General features: G+C 37.8%; 1 long non-coding RNA gene across 1 annotated transcript in view; it reads left to right on the forward strand.

The window, feature by feature from the left end:
- Positions 1-13487, forward strand: part of LOC141568515 (uncharacterized) — a 77601-nt gene that overhangs the window by 12381 nt on the left and 51733 nt on the right. The window contains exon 2 of the long non-coding RNA XR_012491671.1: positions 10651-10760. This is a non-coding gene — a long non-coding RNA (uncharacterized LOC141568515). The remainder of the gene's footprint in view (positions 1-10650; positions 10761-13487) is intronic.

The following is a 13487-nucleotide window of genomic DNA, read 5'->3' on the forward strand; positions in this document are numbered from 1 at the left end:
ATGTTTTCAAATTCAGAAGAATATTTATAAACATATTTTGCTACTTTGTAAGTGCCTAAGAATTTATAAGATAAAAATTCTCGCATTAAGTGTTTTACAGATACACCCTAAAACATGTAAGATGATATATAATGAATATTAGTTTCATTTTCTGCAGTGACACTAGCCTGTTGTGATGTCTGTTATCTTAGCCAAATGAGGAATTTCAGTTTGATATCAGATTCTCATGACATAGTAATTCAAATGAATTCGGAAATAGGAGGTAGTGCAAAATATTCACATAAAAATATGATTTGAAATGACTGAAATACCTACTCACTAAATTGTCAAAATGAAAATAAAAAACTAGTTTGGCAGGATAAGTTTTATTAAATAAAAATAGAAATTTTTATAGAGGCATTTCTAATTTACCTGTATTTTCTTATTCTTGCAATGAATCTCATGAAGCTAGAGCAATAAGTTTTTGCACTTATTAATTTTGCATTTATTAATATGTTTGCACTTAGCACATACTGCGTTTTTTTCCAAATTTATTATTTTGAACTGCTGACTAATTCTGGCTATTCACTCTTTCCAGAATATTTAGAATTGAGCCAAGATGGTGTCATTTCACATGCAAGCTCCAACCCTATTTCAGGCCCTTTAACCCTTCTTCAAATAGCTAATTCTCTGGAGTGCAGAGGTGGTAGTAGAGATAGCAGCAAATGACAAGGTGCTGAAAATTCTATTGCATTCATTAGCTCCTTAGCTGTCAAGGTCTTTATTTCTACATGAATGAGATTGCTGAAACCAGTACGAATAAATAGATTGAAACATATTATTTAAAAACATTAAAAATAAGTTGGTTTTTGAGAGCCATTATGACAACACATCTATGAATATTTTATGGTTAAAACTACAATTTCACTTTAGTAATCAATAGCCATATAAATTTCCATATCACTCAATAATGCTTTATATTAAATAATCACTTTGACATTGTCTAAAAATAAATAGTAAAAATGAGCAATTTTCAGCAGGCTTTCTCAAATTTATGCCTGGCCCCTTGTGGTAGGCTGAATTCTAAGAGGATGCCCAGTGACCCTTGATCTTGTATAATCTCTCCTTGGGTGTGGGTGGAACCTGTGATTATTGGCAGATATCATTCTCACAGTTATGTTACATTATATGTCACAAAGGATTTTGCAGATGTATTTAAGTTTCCAAATCAGTTGATCTGAAGATATGGAGATTATTCTGGTGGATCTTATCTGATCACATTAGCCTGTTAAATATGGGTCTCAAGGACAGAGATGGAGGAAGTCAGAAGTTTGAACACAGATGCAATATGTAGCTGATTTGAAGACAGAGCAGGCCACATAGCAAAAAATGAATGTGGAAGGCATCTATGAGGTGAAAGCAACCCTTGGATGACAACCAGCAAGGAAACACAGACCTAAGTCTTACAAATAAAAGGAACTGAATTCTGCCAACAGGAGTGGATTTGGAGGTGAGTTACCCCCCAGAGCCTCTACACAAGATGTCAGCCCTGAAACGCTCTGAGTTTAGCTTTGTGATACCCTGACAAGAGAACTAGCTATATCATGTCACACTACTGACCAACAGACTATGAAGTGCTGTGTTATGCTGCTAAATTTGCAGTGCTTGGTTACACAGCACTAGGAAACTGAAACGCTTTTCCTCCAAAAAAAAGCTTGAGCTAACTTGCATTAAATATTCCAAATTAACTGCTTGTTTGGGATGTTAAAAATCATCTTTTTTTCTTTTTTCAGTCAATTGTCAATTTTGAGAAGTACTTTTTATTTTAATAGCAACTTTAAATGTTTTAACTTTTAGCTAACATGGGAAATTTTTCTGAATGTTCAATACATTATTCTGTTTTATATATTCAAGTCAGGTCGGAAATGTTCATTGATGGGGATGAAGGTAGGAAGAAATATGGGTCATTAAATTTTCTCTCTATTAAAAAAATCCAGATTGCAAAAGTAATAAAACTGCATGGCTTGTTGGGACACATCATACTAATGCTAAATTTAATTCAGAAGATGAGACAAAAAGCAAACAGGAACGTAATTAGAAGCAATTTAGTCAAAGAGAAATCACAGGGAAGATTGTCCAGATTGAGAAAGGAATTTCATGGAGAATGAAGCTTTTGAAGATATTATCTATCATCTTCTAAACAGGGGAGTTTCCAGAGAGAGGCTTCAGGGGGAAATACTGCTTAATTTACAACAGAAGTTTTTGTATTTATTTGATGTAAGGAAAAGATGGTAGTCTAGGGAACTACAGTGCTTTTTTGGTTTAAGATGAAGTGAAACCAAAGATTAAGTCCCCTTTACCACTAAATAGGTAGCACAAGCCCAGGCAATGTGCCAAGCGATGGTATGACACTGACCTAAGTCTGGTTTGTTGGTTAGTTTTTTCCCAGTTCCAGTGTAGGCTTCTATTTTGTAGAGAAGGGGGCAGTGAAAGCATTATTCTTCACAGAATAATGTTTAGTCTTAATTTAGCAAAAGTGCCATGAGGAAGAATTAGGAACTTAGCAACTTCTTTCATTTAAGAAGTTCCAATTTTAAATATACAGCAATTGACTAAATGAGGTCAAGTTTTACTCTCTGCAGATCTTAGCTTTGGAGAAAAATGCAGTATCTTGCAGGGGGCAGTAGAAAGAGTTCAAAGAATCATCTTAATACATAACACAAAGAAATTGTTCAATGTACTTATCATCTTGGGATGTATATCAGAAAACTTGTTTAAGGAGACTCTCAATAGAAAGACCCTTGCTTAAGAATAAGTCATTCTAATTTTCAGACCTATTGCTCTGAATGCCAGCATTGCATTTATTTAGAAAGTGATAATGCTATATTTTGTTAAGAAAATTATTACTTAATCTACTTCTCACAGAGAGCAAAAGCCATTGGGATTAAAACTAATGAATATAATGATTGGGTAATCTTTAGTAATAAGAAGCTGTATTATACACATTCTGGGTGTCAACTAGACTTTAACACAGAGTAATTCAGCATATAAGCTATACAAAGTGCTAACACATTGCAATGTTTCTCCCCTAGAACAGTCATGCTTGTAGGAGGAGTCGATTCTCCTCTTGTTCCACCATTTTCAATTGTTTCCAGTTCTACAACTCAAAATATTAATTTGCTATTTTATTCACTAAATATTCATTAAATGTCACCTTCATGCAGCGATGAATAGGACCCCTTTTTCACGTGGCTTATATTTTCTTTGTAGAGAAATATCAGCATAACATGAAAGACAAATTACAAATTTAAGTTGAGAAGGAGAAGGCATATATATATAGAACAAACCTTTAAGAGTTTGCTAAATTTCATTAGTAATGAATGTGAGAATGAATTTCCAGGATTCTCAAACAAAGATCTGGATTAATTTATTGGTAGCTGATGAATTTATCAGAGATTCTGAATTCAATGCTGCAGTTCTGACTGATATTAGGTTGGTGCAAAAGTCATTGCGGTTTAGAAGGTTGAAAAATTGCAAAAACCGCAATGACTTTTGCACCAACCTAATAGAAACTGTGATTCAATGGTAGCTTATCCTAAAAAAAGTTGAAATTTCTCTGGTATAATGTACTGGATAAAATACAAAGCTGGGATAGGTTTATCATGCTCGAATCATCATGAACCCACCACTTATATTGTTAGAATGTCCAGACCACTTCCTTCACTGTGACCTTGAGATCTACATTGGTAAGGGAAGCATCACCATGCAGGTGGGAGGTGGGAGAATCTATAATTAAAATAGGGTCCCTAATTCTATTGGAGATAGGAGGATTCAGGGATGGCTAAGACTATGACATGCTGTTTACCTAGCTAAGGCAAATAGGGCTCAATTCTCTAATAGTCAGCACAGCCTCTGTGGTAGTCTGAATGTGGTTCTTAGAGAGATTTGTTGATGACTAATAATTATGGCATTCCCAGGAACTAAATATGTAGGCAGCCTACTGGGGTCCTAGTTCATGGGCAAAATGTACAACCACCTTGACTTGAAGAGAGGCTTGACTTGAGTCACCATTTTCAAAAATCATGGCCCTTCCTCATATCTAAGACCTGAGTATCAATTTAAGGTATGAATGGACATACCTCATGCAGGACCTTAAAATCACATCACAAGTACACCTGTGAAATAGCTTTATCTAAAGGAATGTACAAATAGTTATTTGGGAAACTGCAAACCAGTAAAAGGGATTGTGGGGGCAGAGCCCCAGAAAGAAGTTTCCAGGCTCTCGGCCTCACATAGACAGGTGCCTGGCTCAAGTAGTAAATGGCCATCAACTGTGATTGCATGGCCATCAGCTGTGGCTAGTTGGCCGTCAGCTGTAACCAGTGAGCCATTGGCCACTAATATAACTGCTGTGGCTATGCTAGCAGAACAAAAAGAATGGGGGCTAGCAAGAAGATGGCGGCTGGGCTGGCAAGCGTGGATGGCGGTTTGCGGACAGTGTGGATCCAGCCTCCAGTGAGAGTATAGTGCCGCCAGAGAGAGTATAGTGGTATGACTCCCCTACCTATGGCTCCGTGGGTGTTCCTTTTTGGCCTCACCATATCCTGCATTCTTGTGTGGGGAGCGGGAGCAGAGGCCTCCCTGCACGACAAATGGTGCAGCGAGCAGGGTCTCCCGCATGACAGGGATGCACATTGAACTTAGGGGATTATTGGACATTGATTCCAGATGAAAATGATAACAAGAAATCCATTATGATCAGTGGTCAGAGGAGATCCCTAATGGTGTTGAATGATGAATTTTAAAAATGATTATTGTTTCCAGTGTAGATAAATTGACTTTGGGCTAGGCCTCTACTTTGGGGCTTGAAATGGAAAACATCAACTAGTCCATCTCCTTCTTTTAGAGGTAGAAAATATACATCTTATTTTGGTCATGAGTTCCATCTTCCTAGACGCGGAGCCCAATCAATACACTGTAAGTGCTAAATCACTTGACCTAGAGTCACCAGAGTTCTGCCATTACCTGGAGCATCCCTGATATTTTTATAAAGGTAAGAAAGCCAGCCTCAAGGAATGAATGTGTCATAAATTTATTTCATTTCACTGACTTTTCATTTCATTACCACTTTCTTAATCCCTCTTTCATCGTCTCTAATATTTTTTCCTTTCCTTTTTCAAGTCTATGATTATAAATATTTCTATAGCTGTAAATATTCCCTTATGTAAATAGCTTTCATCTAAAAGAATTCTGGAAATTAGGAGGATTTTCAAGGAAAGAAATGTGATTAATCAGTTGTAAGAATGACTTCTAAGTTCTCATACTTGTTGTGCCAGCTAAGTCAAATAAGTTAGGTTTTCACATAAGGCACTTAGTTTTCCAAAAGCCTCCCTTAGACTTTTCCAAGAGGCTGACTGATGTCATGAGTGATAATTGATAACTGTATGAGGGTGGTACCCAACTCTTCCAGAAATTCACACCAAAGGCTATAGGTTTAAATTTCTTCTACATTTACTAAACTAATATATGTTTGTTTTGTTTTTTGTTTTTCTTTTTCAAGTGTTTTAGAAACTAGACAAGGCATTGAAACAGCTATGGAACTTAGCTGGCTAAGGCTCCTTCATTGAACACTTTGACTCGTAACCATGAACATGTGTGAATTGTCTTCTCCTCTAAATCATCCTAGAAGTTTCTCATTTTACCTCTACTTAGATGGTACTCTTTGCCATTTATATTTGGAAATAATTCATTTGAAACACAAAGAATGATCTTCTTTATGTTCCTTATTAGTGAAAAGCATCTATGTGTTATAGAGATTTACTAGTCATCCAACTTTCTTCACCTGCAGTTTGCCTTTGAATAACATTTTTATCATGAAAAAAATACTGTCAGCCTGATTATAGCAAAGCTTCAATAATTAAAAAAAAAATCAAAAACCATACCTAATATCTTTTGGGTACCACTGACAACCTTCCATCTGCATTTTCTGTAAAGATTTTCCAAACTGAGTCCAATATTGGATGATAAACAATGATGAAAATTTTTTTTTCAATTAAGAATTAACTTGCTCCAACAATTCATTCAGCCATTGTATGAAACTCATCATGTCTAAGAATTAAAAAGTAAGCAATGAACATTTTTTGATTAGTTTCAAAGTCTCTATCTATATTCTGGTTCTGAGGGAAATATAAAGATTAAGTAAGTGACATGGTAAACTATCAACTCATCAGCAGTCGACATATCAAGCAGTTTTTTTGTGTTGTTGTTGTTTTTTTTTAATTCAAACTATGGTGTCTGTGGGGACAGAGTCCCAGAGAGCAGTTTCCAGGCTCTTGGCCTCACATAGAAAAGTGCTGGCTAAGGTAGTAAATGGCTATCAACTGTCATTGGTTGGCCATCAGCTGTGGCTAGTTGGCTGTCAGCTGTAACCAGTGAGCCACTGGCCACTAATATAACTGCTGTGGCTACACTAGCAGAAAAAATGGGGGCTAGCAAGAAGATGGTGGCTGAGCCTGCAAGCGGTGCAGTGAGGGTTGCGAACAGTGTGGCTCCTGCTTCCTGTTTCTGCAACCCAGCCACCAGCGAGAATATAGTAGTATGACTCCGCTATCTATGGCTCCATGGGTGTTCCTTTTTGGCCTCACCATGTCCTGCGTTCTTATGTGGGGAGCGGGACCAGAGACCCCGCATGCCACCCCACAGAACACCTGTGTTCTTGTGCAGGGAGTGGGAGCAGAGACCCCACAGGCCACCGTGCACGACAGTGTCTAGTGATGATGTATTCAACCACTGGACACGTTACCTCTAGGAAACCTCCCATTACAATGAAAATATGTATTATCTGCAAGGGGTACGTCATTATGAAGAATTGCATAGTATAATGATGGCAGAAATTGGGTTACAAATTAAAATATAAGTAATACCTTTATGAAAATTGAATTATTTAACTTATCTGGAGTAAAAAGAAAGGGAAAGTCAGGCTGCCCATGTTTAGATTTATGTATCAAGTAGACTTTGGTTCAAAATATATTATATTAAGGAAATTAATTAGAGATAACTCTTGAATTTGTGAGTTGGGCAACAAATCACTCCAAAAATGTAGTGGCTTAAAAACCTGATGACTTATTATTTCTCACAATTCTGTGGGTTGGCAGCGTGTTTCTTTATCATATTGCCTGGGCTTACATGTGTGATGTCACCTTAAATTTTTCAGAGGTATTAACAAGGGGCCTTAGAGATAAGCCCTTGACTTGATCTTTGGCCCCAGGCTTCATTTCACTTTGAGAATTTCTTACTGGCTGCCAATAGTTAGAATGAAAGACAGTTTTATTTTTCAGCCTAATAAGTTCTGGGATTTCCATATTTCTTCTACATTCTGCTTATAAACAGAATGGTTACTTCTTTGATCTATCTTTATCTTCCCATTCCTTATCTATAGCTAGAAGCCAGTTGGCACTTTCAACATTCTATGTAGAAATGGAGATAGATAGCCAGATCTACAGGTTCATGAGGTACATTTTCTGACTTGCCCATTATTGCAGGCAAGTCTTTTCACACTTTTTGTTCTCTACAACATAATATGGGTCATCTTTTCTCCATCCTCCAAAATGTGTCTTGGCCATTTTCCCAGCCTTTCCTAATACATTTCTCGCTGCCTTTCCAGCCTCCACCTGCCACCAATTCTCAAGCCATTGCCACATGTTTTAGGCTTTTGAACTAAAAACACCCCACTTCTAAAAGTCTGAATTACAAATTAGCCAGGGTTCCATCAAGGAAGCTGAATCATTTTGAATGTTAAGAATTAATTGTTATAAGAAATAGGTCTTACATAATTTCTGAAGAGCTGGAAAAGTTAAGGTCTTACCCAGTGAGTTAGAGGATCAGCAAGAGTCTTTAACCAGTTTCTCGAAGCACTGGTGCAAGAGGACAAGTTGAAGTTTACAAAGAGAATTGGAGAAGTGTGGGGACAGAGCCAGGAGTGCAGTTTCCTGGCTCTCAGCCTCACGTGGAAAAGTGCTGGCTCAGGTAGTAAATGGCCAACTGTGATTGCATGGCCATCAGCTGTGGCTAGTTGGCTGTCAGCTGTAACCAGTGAGCCATTGGCCACTAATATAACTGCTGTGGCAACGCTAGCAGAAAAATGGGGGCTAGCAAGAAGATGGTGGCTGAGCCTACAAGCGGCGGAGTGAGGGTTGCAAACAGTGTGGCTCCTGCTTCCTGTGTCTCCAACCCAGCCGCCAGCGAGAATATAGTGGTATGACTCCCCTACCTATGGATCCATGGGTGTTCGTTTTCAGCCTCACCATGTCCTGCGTCTTATGTGGGGAGTGGGACCAGAGACCCCACAAGATGCCCTGCACGACAAGAAGCCATGCAAGTCCAGCCACGGAGATGGGACTATGGAAGGGATGTTTGTAGAGAGGTCTGTTGGAAGCTGTTGTCTCTGTGTAGCTACCACCACAGGTGGTCCTTAGTTAAGCATCTGTTGGTGGTCCTGGGGACACTGTTGGTCAGAATGTCCAGCAGCCAGGGTGAAGAACTGAATCTAGAGGGTCATAGGTCAAGGACAAACAGGGCACCACAAGGCACATTTGTGACCGACAATTGTCTGTCACTTTTTGTAGTCATAAAGACCTTCCAAAAGTAATGGCGATTAATCACTACCCAAATCTCTAGCAGTGGGCTCTCTCCCCTGCCCCCTTCAGAGAGGGTAAGGTGTTGTTTTCTGCTTTCTCCTATTTTTTGTTTCCTTTTAAATTTTTGGACAGATAATTTTTTTTTTCCCTATAGGATCCTTCCAAAACATGCCCTTAGGGCTCATACATCTAAAGCAGACTATTAAGGTGTTTTCCTAAACTAGATAGTTTTCTCCCTAAGGGAACTTTGAGCCAGTTGTTAATTAACATTATAGTTGTATTTATTCTGCCATTTTTGCTTAAAGAATAAATCAGTGTAGGCTCTTTGGGAGTTAACTTCTCCACGGAAAGACATACGTGACTTGACAGAAATATCATCCTAATTTTTCGTAGAGGTTTTGAGTACATTGATATACGTAATTCAGCTATCCCAGTGTGCGCAACCCCATTGCATACTGTAAGGTAACATGCATTTATTTCTACTCATCATATATTCATGCTGTATTCACAAACACTTTTGCTATCTTCAAATCTGGCTCACTGTTCTCGATTCAAACTTTTATATCTTTTCCTTTATTCCCCCTGAGAGTGAGTTCTTTTTCTTTCTTTATTAAATTTATTGGGGTGATAATGATTAGTAAAATTATATAGGTTTCAAGTGTACATTTCTATAATACATCATCTATATGTTGCATTGTGTGTGTAAGTTCTTTTCTTGTTGGCCTAAAGGCATCCATTTTCTTCTACAAACAAGTCAGGTGATTCTTCCAAAGACCACCTGATAAATAGGAAATTAAATAATGATGCGAGGAGCCCAGCCATGTCCTTGGCCCCTTGTAGGAGGTAACTCATGCTTCTTGGCTAATTGCAAGTGTGTCTGATTTTTCTTTATCACTTAGCTGTGCCAGTGCATGTCAATTGTGTTGCTGTCTCCCAAGGTGAAATCCAAACCATTTGGAGACACTTTGGCCCCAGTGTTAGTAAACATATCTTGATGGAGAATCTACTGCAGATAAAGCGTTATGCAAGGATCTATGAAATGAAAGAGATGGCAAGGAGTAAGCAAATCATTCAGCTCTTGTGTGTGAAGAGATTTGGATGCAAGGGAAAGTGAGAGCAAAAGTAAAGATTTATGGAAGCTATGCTTATTTGCGTATGTGCACATATTGTGTCCCTTATATGCAAATACATGTATCCATGCGTTTGTGTAAATATACATACGATAGCTTATAAGACTTCTGGCTCTCCAGCCTAATCTCTTGCCACATTCAGGTGGTAACACTGCATTGCTTGTTGTCCTCTTTCCTGCTTATGTGACATGCTCATACCATTGACTCTAAGCCCAAAGCCCTTCACAATAACCCATTCTTCCAGAGTAACTGTCTCCTATCCTTTAATACTCCTCCTTGAACTCAAATCCTCCACAAAGCCAAGTTTGGAAAATATAGAGACTCACAGCCACATTAATCCTTGAGTTTTACTTTGTTCCTCTCTTTAGAGTGAGCTAGTGGCAACCAGAGACACTGGGTTAAATTTTTCAGTGGTCTGCCGTTTATTAATCTGGTAAGTGAAGACCTACACATTTTCCTCTTCACAGCCACCTGTACTTGCTTTCATAGTAAGCATCTGTGAAGGTGTCTCTTCTGTAATTCTTTTGCAAGGCATCTCTTGGTGATTCTGATTTCCCCCAGAACTCACCCTTTGGAGATGCTCCCCTGCAATTACTAAACTGTTACTCCAAGTGGAGAAACAGGTTACACACTTTTATGAAAGCAGACTGATCAGATCCATGGTGGAGTGAAGGACTGAAATAATGCATTTTTCATTTTTTGCATAACATGTCAATTACTGGGGAGTTTCAAAAGAAAACTTTTTTCCCCCTTCCTGACATGTAGCAACAGGTGAATTACATGGTGTGTGGGCTCCTGGTATCTTCCCTTATCTTAGCTATTGCTGAAAGTTTGAGGTATGAAAAGGGCAGTATGTCTTGATTTCTTCCCAATGCATAATACTCCTTATTTTTGCTCCATTTTAGATTCTTAAAATCCAGTTTCAGAAAAAACCCTTTTAATACATCAGTTGCTTCCAATGAAGACCATGCCATAACTAACATCAACAAACCATATTTTGAGGACATGAATACATGTAAGTACATGGAGAGCTTACTCTCAGTCTGTTCTGATGGGCATCTGTTTTGATATTTATGCAAAGTTATATGCACACGGGTATTGTACAAATACTGGGAGGCTTCCTGAACTATGGAAGTTACTGAAGGAAAAAGGGCTCAAATGCAATGTCTCTCTCTCTCTCTCTCTCTCTCTCTCTCTCTCTCTCTCTCTCTCTCTCTCTCTCTCACACACACACACACACACACACACACAACAAAATGAGAGTTCAAATAATAAAGTTGTCATTGTGTATATCTGCCTTATTCAAATACTATCTGCAGCCCAGTTTCTCAAATTACTCTGCTTCCTACAGAACTAATTTTAAAATGAATCTCCCACTGACTTCAAGAGGCTTTTATCTCTTTAGGGTAGTGATGAAGGCTAAAAATGTGTGCCTGGTACACCAGAACGCAAAAGAATGAAGTCTGTGTCAGCAGAGCTCAGCAGTGCTGTAACAGCCCCAATTCCTCCCCAGGCACTGACCATTAATCCCTGTGAAATCTTTCAAAGGGTTTTAAGTGATAAGCTAAGAGAAAATGGGTCCCCGGAAAAACACCGTTCTTTGGATTGACTTCATATCAGAATTCCAGAGTCATACTATGAATTGAGGCTGTTCAGTATACAGTTCCTTTTGTACTATGAATACAGAATGGTTTATCTTTATTATTCTTTTCTTTCTTTTTTTCTTTTTTTTACCTCACATAGATTTGTGTACGAGGAATGCAATTCAACTGCAACATTATTAAAAAGCAACAGAGGAAGTGGCTCTAAACTCAGCATTTCAGCATCCTGGTGCACAATAAATTCCAATAGCTGCCAGGAAATTAAGGTTCTTTTAAATTGCTGAATAAAATGAAGACATAATACTGAGAAACACACACACACGTGTGTATGCACACGCACACACATGCTTATGGTATAATTACCACACAGCTGCTTTAGAAAATTTTAGGTACCCTGCTTTCTTCTTTGTTGGTCAGATATAACCTGATTATGCTCCTTAATTGAAATATTTTTGGTCCTTCAATCTCCAAAAATGAATTCTCATTGAAGAATGACATTTTCACACCTATTGGCTAAATACTTTAAAAATGGATGTATCTTGTAAAGTTTTAACCTAATCCTTTCACTCATATAGGTAAGCTCACAGTTGGGGGTATCAACAGAATAAATTTCTGAAAGAGAGTAATCTATCAGAATTCTTTACTGGGCCATAGTCTTTCTCCTCCATGTTAGTATTCTGACAAGGCATCAGTGGAGGTCTATTCATTTACTCATACTGAGGTCAGACAATTAAGTTCATGAACTTTGTTGCAATGATGTTGCTAACCTTTTTTGATATCAGAGGGATTATCCATTATGAATTTGTACCAACTGGACAAACAGTTAACCTGGTTTAGTATATGGAAGTGCTAAAATGCCTTTGTGAAAAAGTTAGACAACCTGAACTTTTTGCCAGTAATTAATTGGTGGGTCTTTCATCACAATGATGCACCAGCTCACATGGCACTGTCTGTGGGGGAGTTTTTAGCCAGTAAACAAATAACTGTATTGGAACACCCTCCCTACTCACCTGATCAGGCCCCCAATGGCTTATTTCTTTACCCAAAGCTAAAATAAATATTGAAAGGAAGACATTTTGATGATATTCAGGACATCGAGGGAAATATGATGACAGCTCTGATGGCCATTCCAGAAAGAGTTCCCAAATTGCTTTGAAGGGTGGACTAGGCACTGGCATCAGTGCATAGCTTCCCAAGGGGAGAACTTCAAAGGTGACTGTAGTGATATTCAGCGATGAGGTATGTAGCACTTTTTCTAGGATGAGTTAACAAACTTAATTGTCAGACCTCATATATCTTTCTTAAACATGCACCTTCTTTCTTCCTTCCCAAGTCTTTCTCCAATTTGCTACTCTATCTCTTCTATTCCTCTTCAGAAAGCTGTCATTTTTTCTCCTTTCTGTCACTGACACAGTTTTTCTTCATGTTGTTCTTCACACCTCTAAGACAAACTAATTCAATGGCACAATCAGTTGCATCAGAAGGCAAGTCTTTTATTAGGTTGGTGCAAAAGTAATTGTGGTTTTTGCAATTATTTTTAACCTTTTAGACAGCAATTACTTTTGCAACAACCTAATAGTTTATCTTGCCTTCTCTCTTCCCAATTCAGATATATAATACTAATTAATATTTGCTTGAACTTTAAAATATATAAAGTATTTTTACATCTAGAATGATATCTTTACAACTCTTTAAAGACTGGTCCTTAATTATCATTTTATAGCTGAAAAATAAGATTAAGAGATATTTCCAATCAGACACAAATAAAAAAGAATGTAGGGAAGATTTGAACCCGTGTGTTTTGGTTCCAAAATTTATTGGTATCCACTGCATCTCAGTGCCCCATTCGACCAAAAGCTTCTGAAACCACTATTCCTACAGAAATATTAATAAGCATAATAATTCTGGATAACAGCAAAGTTCTATCGCATCAATAGGGCATTAATAGACACAGGATTCAGAAATGTGTGGTTTTGAGTGTCATTGTCTATCACATCACATAAAGAATTAGGACCTAACTATGACAAGTTGCAATCCTATTCACAGCTATTGTTTATTAAAATTAATTAGGTAGTCTATCCTTCTTGCCAAAAGTGGAAAATTCAGATTATACAACACTTCTTTTAGGATGACTTCTTGTA

This window comes from Rhinolophus sinicus, linkage group LG02, assembly GCF_036562045.2.
Source record: "Rhinolophus sinicus isolate RSC01 linkage group LG02, ASM3656204v1, whole genome shotgun sequence".
NCBI lineage: Eukaryota > Metazoa > Chordata > Mammalia > Chiroptera > Rhinolophidae > Rhinolophus > Rhinolophus sinicus.